The sequence below is a fragment of the Mixophyes fleayi genome, chromosome 2 (assembly GCF_038048845.1).
Source record: "Mixophyes fleayi isolate aMixFle1 chromosome 2, aMixFle1.hap1, whole genome shotgun sequence".
NCBI classification, from domain to species: domain Eukaryota; kingdom Metazoa; phylum Chordata; class Amphibia; order Anura; family Limnodynastidae; genus Mixophyes; species Mixophyes fleayi.
Genome location: NC_134403.1, coordinates 355660397 through 355675486, shown reverse-complemented (window position 1 = coordinate 355675486; position 15090 = coordinate 355660397). Strand labels below are relative to the sequence as shown.

Genomic DNA, 15090 nt, shown 5'->3' with positions numbered 1-15090 from the left:
GGGATTAACCGAGCACAGCCTTATTTCCTGTCTGGTTTTGGGATGAAATCGGTCAAACTTTTCCCCCGACCCCGGAGCCTGGAAAACTACTGCCTGACCTCTCTTGAAGTGAAACAGGCTTTACAAGACTCGCTAGAGCTAGATATGCAAACCAACAAACCCGAGGATACCTGTATTTTTACATATTGGTGTACACTTAAAGCTTTTCTCAGAGGCACAGCTATACAAATTGCCTCAAAACTTAAAAAAGCCAACAATCAACTCCAAACAGATTTAGAATCCAAGATGATCTCATTAGAGTTAAGAGATTATGGGCCTGATTCATTAAGGAAAGTTAAGCAAAAAATCTAGTAAGTTTTCTTACTCAAGTTTTCTGGACAAAACCATTTTGCAATGCAAGGGGTGCAAATTAGTTTATTATTTTGCACATAAGGAAAATACTGGCTGTTTTTTCATGTAGCGCACAAATACTTGATAACTTATTTGTACACTGAAATTTAAAGTTGATCTAGGGAACAAAAGCCAGTATTTTCCTTATGTGCAAAATAATAAACTAATATGCACCCTTTACATTGTAACATAAATTTGTCAAGGAGAAAATGTAAGTAAATAAAAAAAAGTACTTTCCTTAATGATACAGGCCGTATCTCATCATAAACAGCAGCCCCGTAATGCTTCTATTATAAAAGAACTAAAGAAGGCTAGTGAACTTTCTCCATGAAACAAATTCAGAAGACTCTCTTTCGCCTCAACCAAAAGTTTTAAATTTTATGAAACAGATTGAGTACGTTACTTGCGTGTAAATTAAGGAGGGGACTAGCAAAAAAATTGGATTAGATGTAGCTTTTACAAAAAACGGGTCAAATGAACTAATCCCTTGGATGTACCCAATACAGTAGCTGCTTATTAGAACCAATTTAAAAGACGACCCCAATACTATCCAAACTTCTTCTGCTACCCTCAATAATTTTCTGGGAATTTTGAATTTGCCCCATTTGAAACCAGAAATAATGGGGATCTCCCTCAACACAGATTGGTCTGAACTAGAAATAAAAGACGCTATTTAAATCCTAGCTAAGGATAAAGCTCGTGGATCAGATGGCTAAATAAATCATTTTTAGATAACATTTCAGCAGACACTTATCCCAATCCTTATTACTCTCTACAACAGGGGATCTGTCAAGGGCCAATTCCCAAAAGCGATGTTAGAGGAGCAAATTATAACCATTCCAAAACCAGGCACGGACCCAGCCAACAGCCAGAACTATTGCCCGATTGCACTGTTCAACACAAACATCAAAACCTATGCTAAACTAATTGCAAATAGACCAGGACCCCATATTCCTAGTTTGGTAAATGCAGATCAGGTGGGGTTCATTAAGGGCCGCCAAGCCCCCGATAATACCAGATGTGCCTTCAATATCCTAAAAGCCCAGTCTAAGACACATCACCCATTCATCTTGCTTTCACTAGACTATAGACTACACTGGGCCTATATGTCTGTAGTTCTGAAAACATTTGGGCACTCAGACAGATTGTTTTTATACTTAGAACCTTCTGCTCGTATTTTCAGTAACGGCTTCCTTTCCTCCAATTTTACCACTACTAATGGTACACGTCAGAGGTACTAAAAATAGTAATTCTTTCCTCCTAGTGACTGGTAAGGCTGCAGTCCAGATGCACCAATGTCCAGATGTACTGATGTCTGACACAGAACGCTGTCCAGGCTTCACTGCTGCCCAGGAGCAAACGCAGGATTTCTAGAGAGGAGGCTGCACATGTTAGATTTCAGAACAAAACAAAAATAAATTGACATCACTCACCTGTTACACACTGACATGTCCCCCGCTGCCCAGCAGCTTTATTCAAACATGCTGCATCCATAACACCAGGTTTACTCACATGCCTCCCTGCCCACCGGCTCTCAAATACACTCATGCCCTAGGCGCCCTAGCCAGCTTTTCTTTAAAATACCCCCCCCCCTGCCCACCTGCTTATCTCAAACATGCCCCCTTGCCCAGCAGCTTGTAATAAATAATAAGCTGAATGCTTAATAGTTGAGCAACCATTTATTTTTTTTATTATTTGCCCACTACTTGGCTCTCTGCTGTTGCTGTCTATTAGTATAATTCATTTTTCATCTACAGAATACATAAACACATGCAAATAAATAGAGAAAGGCAATCTACATGACATAGATAATCTAGACCATTCTCTCTATACTTGTAGCTTCTCCGGCTTCGCTGGATCCCTTACCCGTGGAAGTGCTATGCTGTGGGTTAGTCTATAAAACAATATGAATTATTATTTTCCAGTGACAGATTTATTGTGCCCCCCTTCCCCCCCCCCAAAAAAATAGACCTTTTTCGGTAAACATTTTGTTACATCACAAGCCTGGGATAAGTTTGTTCCTCTTACTGAGGACCTTTTGTTACCCTCTCTTAATCTATTTGTACTAAGCTTTGCAAAACTAATCTCAAATTTAAGTTTACACAACTGGCATTTATCTGGAGTCTTTACTGCTCGTGATCTCTATTTAGATGGAACGCTCGTGTCGTTTTCACAACTCCAGGAACGTTTTCTGATTCCTTTCAATGATTTCTGTAAATTTCATTATATAAGACAGTGGATTCACAGCTTCTCTACGAACCAATCCCAACTTCTTTACGTTGTGCTATTGTTTCTAGGCTTACCACCCAAAGCCATAAAGGTGGTATCACATCATTGTATAACTCCATGTTAGTGGCACAAAAAACAAGGAAATCTTTACCCCAACTGAAATGGGAAAGTGACTTAGGTACTACTTTCACAGACGATGACTGGGACAGAATCTTTAGAGATAGTCATCGAATTTCTAAATGCATTATCCATTCAGAAAAACTAATTTAAATGATAGATTATACCTCACTCCGGCTAAATAACACAAAATCTGTCCTCACCATTCCCAACATTGCTGGAGGAATTGTGGTCTTATAGGGGATTTATTACACGTGTTCTGGGATACTTTGTGTATCTTTTATGTTAGGAAATTTTATACTTTGTATATTACCACTTTTAGTCTAGATCTGCTACCTTGTTATTCATATTAATGTTACAGATGCTATGGTCATTTCTTGCTAAACGCTTATGTTTCCTCATTACGGGCCTGATTCATTAAGGAAAGTAAGGGAAAAAAATAAGTAAGTTTTCTCCTGGACAAACCATGTTACAATGTAAGGGGTGCAAATTAGTTTATTATTTTGCACATAAATTAAATACTGGCTGTTTTTTCATGTAGCACACAAATATTGGACAGCTTTATTTTCACACTGAAATTTAAAGTTGATCTAGGACATGCCCTACCCCAATTATAAATCTGTCCCCACATTTTAAATTTACCTCCCCTCCAATACAACATGGTTTTGCCAAGGTGCAAAATTACTCTTTTTTTTTTGCTTTACTTTCCTGTACATGTACTCTTGTATCTTTCCCTTACCCACTCTTTCCTTTTTTTGAAAGAAAAGTGTAATTAGTGGCTACAAAGACAGTAGTGAGCCCCTGAGTAATGTATAAACAGGCCATTAGCTTTCCAATCTTCCTTATGGCCTGGGAACTGATTTGCGCTGTGAGCTCACAGCGCGGAAGGACTGACTGTTCAGTTCTCGTCAGTAGCGCTCTATAGGGGAAGCTCTATTCAGTTGTATTGAAGGGGACTATGCAGATTTAGTTCTCCTAAATAAGAGCTCGCTGCATGTGTAAGCATACATCAGAGGTGCTCAAACCCAGTCCTCAAGAGCTACCAACAGGTCATGTTTTCAGGATTTCTGCCTGTAGAAACAGGTGGGATAATTACTGATAAAGAAATCCTGTAAACATGAACTGTTGATAGCTTTTGTGGACTGAGATTGGCCACCTCTGGCATACATGAACCAAGAGCATATGCATAACTACCTGGGTAACCATTCAGCTGCCGGGCTCCATGTAGTTAACACCAGTGCCCTGCTCTCCACTACCATATGAGGTGGTGCCCATGGTCAGCAGGGAACTTAATAACTCCCTGCCATGTTCAGGGCAGGATTAACCCGAGGTCTAACTGGGCTATAGCCCAGGGGCCTCGGGCATCCAGGGGGCCCTTCAAACTCCTCAGCAGCATTATTGATCGGTCGGGGGCGGGGGCGCCCCCGGCCCGATCAATGCTGCTGAGTACTGTCAGTGCAGTCCTCCGTCCCGGCGCACTGTAGTCTGCTTACTGAGGAGATCTCGCGAGAGTTCATGAACTCTCGCGAGATCTCCTCAGTAAGGAGCTTACAGCGCGCCGGGACGGAGGACTGCACTGACAGGTAAGTGCTTTGGGGGGGTCCTCGCGGGGGGTGGGGGGCGGCGGACGGCTCACATTGGGGGCCTCGCGGGGAATGGAGGGCCCCTTAGCCCAGGGGCCTCCATTCCCTTAATCCGGTCCTGGCTATGTTACTGGCAAAACTGCGAAGCATTTGAAGACACAGAATACCACATGCTGCAGCTGGCATTCTAGGGCTCCAAAATTCTTTTGAGGTGCAAAGGAAATTCTGATGTTCTCTTCCTCGCTGAGCAGGAAATGCAGAACACAGTTGGCAGCCATCCTTCCTACAAACTTTGTTGGTCCCTTCAAAATTTTGCTTGGCCACCACAAATTTCTGGTTACGCCCTTGACCATGGGCACATGGAAAACACCCCTGGCAGGTGAGATGATCAGAAAGCAGAGAAAGGCTGAAAGTCCAGGTTTAGCAGGGATAGTCTGCAGGTACAGGTAACATAGAGGTCAAGGCAAGCTGAAGAGTCTGTAGCAGGATACCAGGTGGTAACGATAGTCTGCAGGTACTGGAGTGAACAGAGGTCCCTGTTGTAGAGAAACTTTAGAGCTGGACCAGAGGTGGTACAACAGTTTGCAGGTGCAGTAGTCTGCAGGCACAGGATCTGGATAGCTGAAGGTGCAGTAGTCTGCAGGCATAGGAGCCGGCTGCCAAGAAGAATTCAGGGCCCGGGTACAACAAATTCATGGGGCCCCCCTCATATTCAAGTAAGCCCCAAAATTTTTTTGCGCCGCCTTACGGCGGCGCAAAACAATTTAGGTGTATGGTCATACATTCAGGGGCGTGGCTAGCCAAACGGCGGTGCAAAAATTTTGGGAGGTGTGGTCATGCATTTGGGGCGTGGCAAACGTGCCATTGGGGCGTGGCTAACATAAAAACCACTAGGCTCTCAATTCGCCGGAGCGTCACATATGTTCAAGCACTCCTGACTTTCAGGACATCTACCACCACAGTGTAGTATACAAACAATGCAGTGTGTACACAAACAGTTCAGTCTTGCCCTACACCTTACATTGGGCACAACATTCACCAAAAATTGGTATTGTCCCTACTAGAATCACAACATTTCACACACTGTGCTGCTCTCTCCTACCTGTTCTTCTCACTTTCTCCACCTGTGGCTGCTGGTTTCTTTAGTTGTGGCTTGTCCGGATCCAGGAATGTTGAAGGACCTATTTTGAAAAAAAAATGGCTACATTTAGAAAATTACAGCCAGCCCCGGCCTTAAATCAATAGCACTCACGATTAATAATTAGGCCTTCCTCCAGCCCCAACATTAAAATAATAGTATTCACATTTAATAAATAAACCTATTTCACTTCCTGCAAACAGCCCCAGCAATACCTATTTCCCGCAACCATCACTGCCATTAAATAATTCATAGTCACATTTAATAAATAGACCTCATTCTCCCTAAACTCATCCCAAGATTCAATAGCCCCCAAACCACCCCATCTTAAATTAATAGTCCCTACTATTAAATTGCCTCACCATCACCCTACAAACAAAATAGCGCCCATTAATTAGCCGCCACCTACCTCACACACACTACATTGCAACAAGCCCCCTGTGCCATCACACACATTACTGTGCCCCTTCATCACAACTACACTGTACCCCCTTATGCTCACACTGCGACCTCCATGCTGCTTTTCCCCCTTCTTTTTTACTTTGTGCCTCTCTCCCACTTTTTTTATTCCTCTGTTCCTCTCTCCCACTTTTTTTCCTCCTCTGTTCCTCTCTCCCACTTTTTTTTCCTCCTCTGTTCCTCTCTCCCACTTTTTTTTCCTCCTCTGTTCCTCTCTCCCCACTTTTTTTCCCTCCTCTGTTCCTCTCTCCCCAATTTTTTTTTATTCCTCTGTGGCTCTCTCCTTTTTTTCCTCCTCTGTTCCTCTCTCCCACTTTTTTTCCCTCCTCTGTTCCTCTCTCCCCAATTTTTTTTTATTCCCCTGTGGCTCTCTCCTTTTTTTCCTCCTCTGTTCCTCTCTCCCACTTTTTTTTTATTCCCCTGTGGCTCCCTCCTTTTTTTCCTCCTCTGTTCCTCTCTCCCACTTTTTTTTTATTACTCTGTGGCTCTCTCCTTTTTTTCCTCCTCTGTTTCTCTGTCCCCTTTCTTTATAGTACTGTCCCTCCCTGTTTTCCTCCCCTAGCCTCTCCGTTTCTTTACTTACCTTTTGTCAACTTCTTTCTTTTCTTTTCTGCTCTTCTGTCTCCTCTTCTGTCTTCTTTCTTCCTGCTGGCTGCGGCGCTCCTCACTGACTGACAGGCGTGACTTGATGACGTCACGCCCGGCAGTCAGTGTGAATGGAGGAGAGGAGGGACACGGCGCCGCGCGATCACGTGAGTATTTTTTTTTTTTTTAATTAATTTCTTCTTACAGCTCCCAAGAAACCCAAGACCACCCCCCCCCCCCCCCCGCGGGAAAAAAAATAAAAAAAGTTAAAAAAAAAAAAAGCGCAAGAGAGAAAAATAAAATAAAAAAATAAATAAATTTAATTAGCAGCGAGGGCCCGGCCCGGGCCCCCTGGCATGGCCGGGCCCGGGTAAACTGTACCCGCTCCCCCCCCTCTCGGCGGCCCTGCGGATAGCTGAAGGTGCCGTAATCTGCAGGCATAGGAGCCGGATAGCTGAAGGTGCAGTAGTCTGCAGGCATAGGAGCCGGATAGCTGAAGGTGCCGTAATCTGCAGGCATAAGAGCCAGATAGCTGAAGGTGCAGTAGTCTGCAGGCACAGGAGCTGGATCAGAGTAGGTGTAACAATCTGCAGGCAGGAGTACACGGAGGTCCAGTGAAGCGGACAGCTAGGAGACTGGAACAGAGGAGGTGTAACGGTCTGCAGGCAGAAGTACACGGAAGTCCAGGTAAGCTGACAGCTTTGGAACAGGAACACAGGTAATGTAACAGTCTGCAGGCACAGACAAAAGGAGGGTCGGACAAGCCAGAGGTTAGAAGCAAGAAGGTCCATGACATTGTCAGGGAGAAGTCAAAGCAAAGCCAGGGTCAGGGTCATGAGATGAGATGCAAATAAAAGGACAAGCAAATCTGCTTCTATCACAATCTAGCACTCACTGAGCCTACATGATGTGTGTCACAGGTTTAATCAAAAAACCTTCTGGTTTGCTTAAAAATGATTAAAACTCGCCCTGTCTATCCCACGTAACTTTTGTTCTAAAAATTATGCCACCACCAAGAGTTGGTTTGAAGAGCTGACACTCTTATTCAGGAAGCCTTTGGCTCTCCCTTTATCTAAACTAAACATCATCATCATCATTTATTTATATATAGCCACCAATTCTGCAGTGCAGAATCTGTACAAATAATATTTGTCGTTCACATCAGTCCCTGCCCCATTGGAGCTTACAGTCTAAATTCCCCAACACACACACAGACACCCACAGACCTGGGTTAATTTTGTCAGCAGCCAATTAACCTACTAGTATTATTTTGGAGACTCCCACAACTCCCTTTATCAGAGTTATCATAAAACAAATAATCCCACCTGACCCAGAGTTATCATAAGCCAAATGATCTCCTCTATTTTAAATATGTAGCATTCTAAAACCTAGCTAAGTCTGACATGTGAATTGGAAATTCATTACTGATCTTATCTGCCATTTTTTGTGGATCTTCCGAAAATCTTCTCTGCTCATGCCCAGAAAAGGGAGATAAGAAGGAATATTTGTAGCGTAAGTTAAGAATTTCTTAAGTTAAGATTGAAATCCTTCTTTACTGCAGTTAAGAAGTTCTCCGATCACTTAAGAAAAAAGTGTTGGGAAAGGGAGGGGAATGGGCGTACTGACTTAAGAAGAGTAGGCGTTTACCTCCGGATCCGTTGGACAGATAAGAAGAAATGCTTAGCATTTTTCTTAACTTCTTGCTTAAACTTAAGGAAGCTCGGGGTCATGTTTAAGTCCAAAAAAGCTATAGCAGCAGCGCTGAATAACAACACTACAGAGCAAAGAAAGCATTGTTTGTTTAAAACATTCACAACTAAATATACACAACATACATCCTAAAATCTTTACTCTAAAAAATTTTTAAAAAAATTTATATTAATGTCAAACATTAAACAATATACCTTTTTTTTTAAACAACCATGGTGGATGCACAGTAGAAATAAATTGCAATGTGAAGTGGTTGATGTGTAATATCTAATAGTTAGTCTATACCTTAATTTGTTTAAAAAAAAATATTAAACAGCTAATAATACGCTAGTATAAATGAAAGGCACAACAGCTGAATTTGTTAGAACTATATAGATAAAATGTGAATACATAAATCATGCATACTCTTCCATAAGGGACACATAAAACCCATACAAACATGAGGATATTTAAACTCCACAGAGATAAGGCTGTGATAAGGCTGTGACTGAGGATTCAAACTCATGGCCCCACTGTTGGAAGGTAGATTGTCTAACCATTAAGCCAACATGCAGATGGAAACAATATGTACATGATATAGACTAGAACGAAAAGTTCAACAATACACCATTACATGCAACTCTAGTGCTACTGGCAGGCTAAACTGTTACTGTGAAAAATTAACAATTACACACACCAGCAGCGCCAAATAAGCCACCACACTAAACTGTTGTAAAAACAATGTTTCCTTTAAAAACCCATAAATTAAAAAAAATATGCACAATATACACCTGCATACACTTCTCTCATAACAATTTTTTTTCTTTATAATTTTTATTGATGTCAATAATTATACAATGAAATATGTTTGCCCTAAATCCATGTTAGATGCACAGTTTTAATAATTTGCAATGTAAATTCATTGATGTAATAGCAATAATAATAATAGTTGGACTTTAAATTGTTTGTCATTTTTTGCCTCCTGCCTTTTTTGGGGGGACTTAGGTGTTATTTGCTTTTAGTTGTGGATATTTTTTCTATTTGTTTGGATTCACTTTATTTGGAACAGCTGCTTGTCTCTGCAATATAGGCAAGTTCCACAAAATGGGTCAGGAATCGAACGCATGACCCCACTGATGAAAAGTGGATTGTCTAACCACTAAGGAATACTTCTGATGGAAACAAACATACAACACAGCACAGGCACTAGTTGCAACTTAAAGTGTTAATAAGCATAATTAAATGAACAATTACACACACCTTTTTAATTACGGACATGAAGGATCATGTCCATTTCCAAAATATTAAAATAAGAATGTCTATGCAAATGCATCTCAGAATAAATCCCAATCAGAAATAGAAGCAAACATAGTTTACTAAGTATAAAATGAAACAACAGATAAGCAGTGTTGCATAGACCCAGCATCAGATCTCGTCATCTGATACCAGTGGGTCATACACTTGCAAATACTTGTCTCATTACAATCCACTATAAAAGACTGCTTCATGCACACTTGAAGTTGGTTAGGAGTCTATAGTGGACTTTTATTTGTATTGATAGTTATCTTTTCTCTTACTCTTTTATAGACACTTTAAAAGTTTGTGTTTGTAAGATATTTTATGCTGCACAATAACGGTATATTTTGATTTTCATATGTAATGTGCATTTTAACGTGTGTGCTTTTGTATTATAATTGTTAACCTTTTTTATTTTTTGGGGGGAGGGTAAAGCTTTTTAATCCAATATCTTGTAAAATGATTCTTATGTGTTTTGGCACTTCCCCATGTTAAATGTTTATCCAACAGATCCGCAGCCCTCCTGAAACTGTGGAGGCCACTTCAGGTTCCTGTTTTGTAAGGTAAAATATTTTTCTAATATGGTTTATATCACTCTTTAATTCTGTTACATTTTAAAAATACAATTGTTGTTTGGTGATGAAAGTAAAGGCTTGTTTTATTTTTCAAAACGTAAACAAATGCATGCATCAGACAGTTTTGACTGACAAAAATTTTTACCTTTGAAATCTGCAATTAATTTCTAATTGGGCTGTAAGGGCTGCTTCTGCCCCTGCTGAGATTTTCAGATTTGAGTTTTATAGCTATAGCACTTATAAAAATAATGTTGATGGTTGACTCTTAAAGCTTAGCTGTAAAAAGGCCAAACTAAAGGCTTTCATTGATGTACTACCAGGCCTTAGCTGCGAGATATCTGCCTCACCTGAAAAATGTTCTGTAATCAACCATAGTCTGTGTTAATCATATATCTGACTCACTATGTGAATGTTCTTTTCTGCCCAGGTAAAGTACATACAGTAAGTTGTCTGTTTATTGATTTGAATGCACAGTCAAGTAATATTTTATTTATATAATATTTTATGGCTTAAGGTTGATCTCTTTTTCTCTAATATTTTAAACAGATAAAGAAGACAGCCATTATGACCTGCCTTGCAATACCTTTAACATTGGATCAAACCAACATCCATGTGTTTGTATTTGTTTTTTTTATATTAAAAGATTTTGTATGTACAGTTTGTTATTAATTTGTGTTTTATTTGATTAATGAAAAGGTGTTTATGAGTAAATATAAATATTTTTAATTTCTCAATACTCATTCTCCTATAACTCTCTGCTGCTTTGGACACTGTTGAACACCCTCTTCTGCTACACGCCCTTCACTCCATTGTCCATCATGACACAGTTCTCTCCTGGTTCACTTCCTATCTCTAACCGCTCCTGTAGTGTATGCACCTGTGGCGTAATTTATTTTTTAATATAATTAAAAAAAACAAAAAGTTGTGTGTGTGTGTCTTTTTAATGTAATTATAATACATGTATTTATGTAAATTTTGCAAATAATGATTGCATATTTACCACATACATTAAGCTTTATTTTACATGGGTCAACATGGTTTGGGTAAGGTTCAAAGTTCCTGGTTGGCTAACTTTATTTCCCTTATTCAGGCCCACAAAGTTGAGACAGATAAGGGCATGGTTGGGAATTGAACTCATGACCCCAATGCTGTAAAGCAGAAGTGCTACCCACCGAGCCACCGTGCTTAGTGGCATTGCATTTTTTTTTGTAAAGCTGAGTACATAACATAACATACAAGCCGTAGATGAAGAAATAGCAAGGTTACCATACAAAATAGTTGCATTTACCTCAAAGGAGCCTGTCCCCACAAAATCAACCCACCCCCCTCCGAGTCTTAGGCCATTCATAGTAATAGATGTCAGCATGCACATAATAATGTTAATGTGTCCTCTGGGCCAGAATCATTTTTGATAGTTAAACATTATAATAAATAAAAAATGCACCTTGGCGTAACAAAGTTGCATTTGAGGGGAGGTAAATTTATAATATGAGGACAGATTTATAATTGGGGTAGAGCATGTTGTAGATCAACTTTGAATGTCAGAGTTAAAATAAAGCTAACAAGTGTTTGTGTGTTACTTGAAAAAAATAACCATATTTTTCCTTATGTGCTGAATACTATCCTAATACTATCCCTTGCTAATTAAAAACATCTGCTGATTTGGCCACAGTTCCTCTTGTGTTCCTTTCCTTAATGGTTCAGGCCCACAAGCTGCACACAGATGCCAAGGACATGTTTGGTATTTGAACTCATGATGCCAGTGGTGTTAGACAGAAGTGCTAACCACTAAGGTAACTTGATGATCTTTACTCCCATCTATTTTTAGTAATAATGAAGTTTGTGAGGAGGATATCAGGTATTCCCAAACTTTAACATTCTCCCCTTCTTATGAGCGCAATGAATGAGGTGGTCTTTCCACACATTGCCTAGGAAGATGTGGTGAGCCTTTCCACCTCCCTCCTTACCCTGTGATGAAAGCACTCTAGACCTTCCCTGACTGGTGTCAAGATAAGATCAGTAATGAATCAGGCCCAGAGACATGAACTTATTAAGTGTGATTTAATATGGAAAATAAATCCACAATCCTTAAGATGCAAAACAGTTAATAAAATGACATGCAAAGATATTGACAATAGTTTTCTTGTAAAATTAAAAGGAGTAAACAGAATAATAGAGTTTTACAGATGTCTTTTCAAAACACCTTTTAAGTCAGGGATTATTTACACTGGCCTAACTTCTTACCAGAATGTCCTAGAAAGCCGATGTTACCACCACACAACAGGTCATAAGTTTCCCTTAATTTACAAACATCACTTCTGTAAGTGTGATATTTGAGAAAATATATGTATCCTTATTGCTCTTTATTTAAACTTATCCCAGCTGCTTAGCCTCCTGTCACCTTGTTGAGATGTCCTGAGGTATCACAGAACTTAAACAGAGATTCACAGAGGTTGTAGCTTTTACGACATGTGCCATAAATTGGTATCGGGGCACTGATCTGTAGATAAGAACACTTATCTGTGTCTCTCTGTACATAAATACATCATGGGTAGAGCACAAGAATTTAGAAACAGAGACAACGTAATTTAGTCTCTACCTCTTACGTTTTCATGCATGGTTGAAAAAGAGTTCCTGAATGTTCTCAATATGGGGTATATTTATTAATGAGTGTTAAGCCTAAACTCTGTTGAAAGCTGCTGTTGAGAGAAATACTCTTTTATCATTGCACTCAATTTATCAAAGGTTTAACCCAGGTTTCACCTATCATCGCCCTACCTATAGAGCTCTATGGGGAATGCACAAAAGGTGAATTTAAAAGCGTAGAAAGGCGCTGTTTGTATCTTTATCACCTCAAATGTTAACGCCATCCGGCATTAACATCAGCCGTGTCGAAGAGGAGATTCATCGGTGATGAGGGAGCTTTACCTGATTCCTCCCATCCGTACCGGTCTAACTTCTTATAACTGTACCAGCACATCAGAGTGTAACATCCAAATGAATGTCCAAGAGGTTCAGATACTTCTCGCCGGCAGTGACCCAGCTAGACTAATTTGATAATTAGCTTGGAAATTTAAATAAGCGGCAATAAGAAATGATACTTAACGGCCAAATCATGTGAGAAACCTGCCTGCCAATAGGAAATTTGCGCATCTGGGTTCATAGATGAGCTAAGAGATAATCAGTCAGTATCACAGGAATCAGTCCAAATTTGTCTGTGACAGGGTTCTGGGTAGAAGACAGACTGAGCTAAATAGCATAGCAAATCAGGATGTCACCTGAGTGATGTAGTTAATAAGTCTACACCGGAAAAGCACAATAACCAGTCCATATGTGAGACTAGAACAAATTGCATGTGGCTAATTCATTATGACAATAGTGAGGAAATGGTAATTAGAGCTATAACTGAACAAGTTACCATCTATCTCATTACCATGTTCAGCGAATGAATATTTGCAAAAACCCATATCGCAGACTGTTAAACAAACTCAAAAGCTTGGGATTGGAATCTAAGATGGTTGAATGGATAAGATCTTGGTTGCAGGATATAAAAACAGAGAGTTATAGTATATGGAGTACATTCACAGGAGGGAAAGGGTACCAGTTGAGTACCCCATGGATCTGTACTTGGACCAGTGCTTTTTAGTATATTGGTGACATTGCATATGGTATTGAAGGAAACGTATGCATTTTTGCAAATGACACAAAGATATACAACAGAGTAGGAGGGGAGAAACAAATGTTCGATGATCATAGGTTTACATAAAGTAAAAAAAAGAAGCAAAATTTATTTATACCTCGAAAACCTTTGCACCAGGAGGTCTAAATATAGACTTTGATCGAAACACCTGTCTGTAATTTGCTGCTGTAAACTTTTTACATATATCCTCCTTTAGTTCAGCATATATCTTGCTTCATCTACCATCTCTGTCTTTACGCCACCAATTTATACAATCTTCCTCTGCACTTGTTATTTATGAACATTCTCTATATATGTTTCATTTGTATCTCTATTTGCACCTAACTCCTGTGTAGAATGCTTTCTACAGCACTTTGAACCAGACCAATGATGAACTTGTAGATGGTATCTCACTTATTCACAATAACAGAGAACCAATATGTGTTAATTGGGGCACTCTCAGGATATGAATAATATTAATCACTTTCAAAGTTTATTAGTATACATTAAAAATAATATTTTAGTAATGTGTAGAGCAGTGAAATATTAAAATTAGTAAATGACCAAGACATTGCAAAAACTGTTAAGACTAGCAAAATACTCCTAGTACGAGCCGTCCTCTCTATCTATATATAAATGAAATAGCAATTAGGGTGTGAAAGTATAACGGAGTAGGGTGAAGGCAACAATATTTATATTTGTTCTATTAGATGATCGTAATTGAGTGTTAGGAACTCCCAAGTCAGTACAGTGAAACTCGGGAACTACTCAGAAGGCCAGGTGTTCGCTGCAGCCCCTAGTGATGGGGACAGACTGGGCTGCGGGCCGACCGAGGGTCGAGTAACGTATACTGACTTAAAGGAGTTCCCAGGAGTGGAGTGATTGGTGGACTGTAGTATAAGAAGAATCCTAGGTCAAAAGGTCACAGGCACAGATGCAATATCCAAGGGCAAGCGAAGGGTCAAACTCACAGGCAGAGAAGCAAAATCCGAATTCCAGACAAAAGGTCAAGGTCAGAAGAGAAGGGTCACAGGTCCAATAACAAGCAGGGTTCAAAACACGGGTAGTCAAATTCAAGGTAGCAGGAACCAAAATGGATAGCACAAGCAGGCAGCAGAACTGAGGACAGAACGCTATAACCGGCAATGAGGCTCAGTCCTCATTGCCTTAAATAGTTCAAGCAGCCAATCCGAGAGGAGCCCACACAGGAGAAGCCTAATAGATAGAAGTGCTGGTGGCCAATCGTAATGCAGTGCTCAGCTGCATACTAATACCTGACTCCTCTACAAGCTGCCTCCTAGGCACCTGGACAGCCATGATTGGCTCTCACCTAACTAGCCCTGTGCGCGC

The 15090-nt window shown here is 40.1% G+C and overlaps 1 protein-coding gene across 1 annotated transcript in view; it reads right to left on the bottom strand.

Moving 5' to 3' along the window:
* HUNK (hormonally up-regulated Neu-associated kinase) overlaps positions 1-5488 on the bottom strand; it is a 204467-nt gene extending 198979 nt beyond the window's left edge. Inside the window, exon 1 of the mRNA XM_075197159.1 lies at positions 5422-5488. The gene's annotated coding sequence lies outside the window, so the exon portion shown is untranslated. The remainder of the gene's footprint in view (positions 1-5421) is intronic.
* Positions 5489-15090: the final 9602 nt, after the last annotated feature.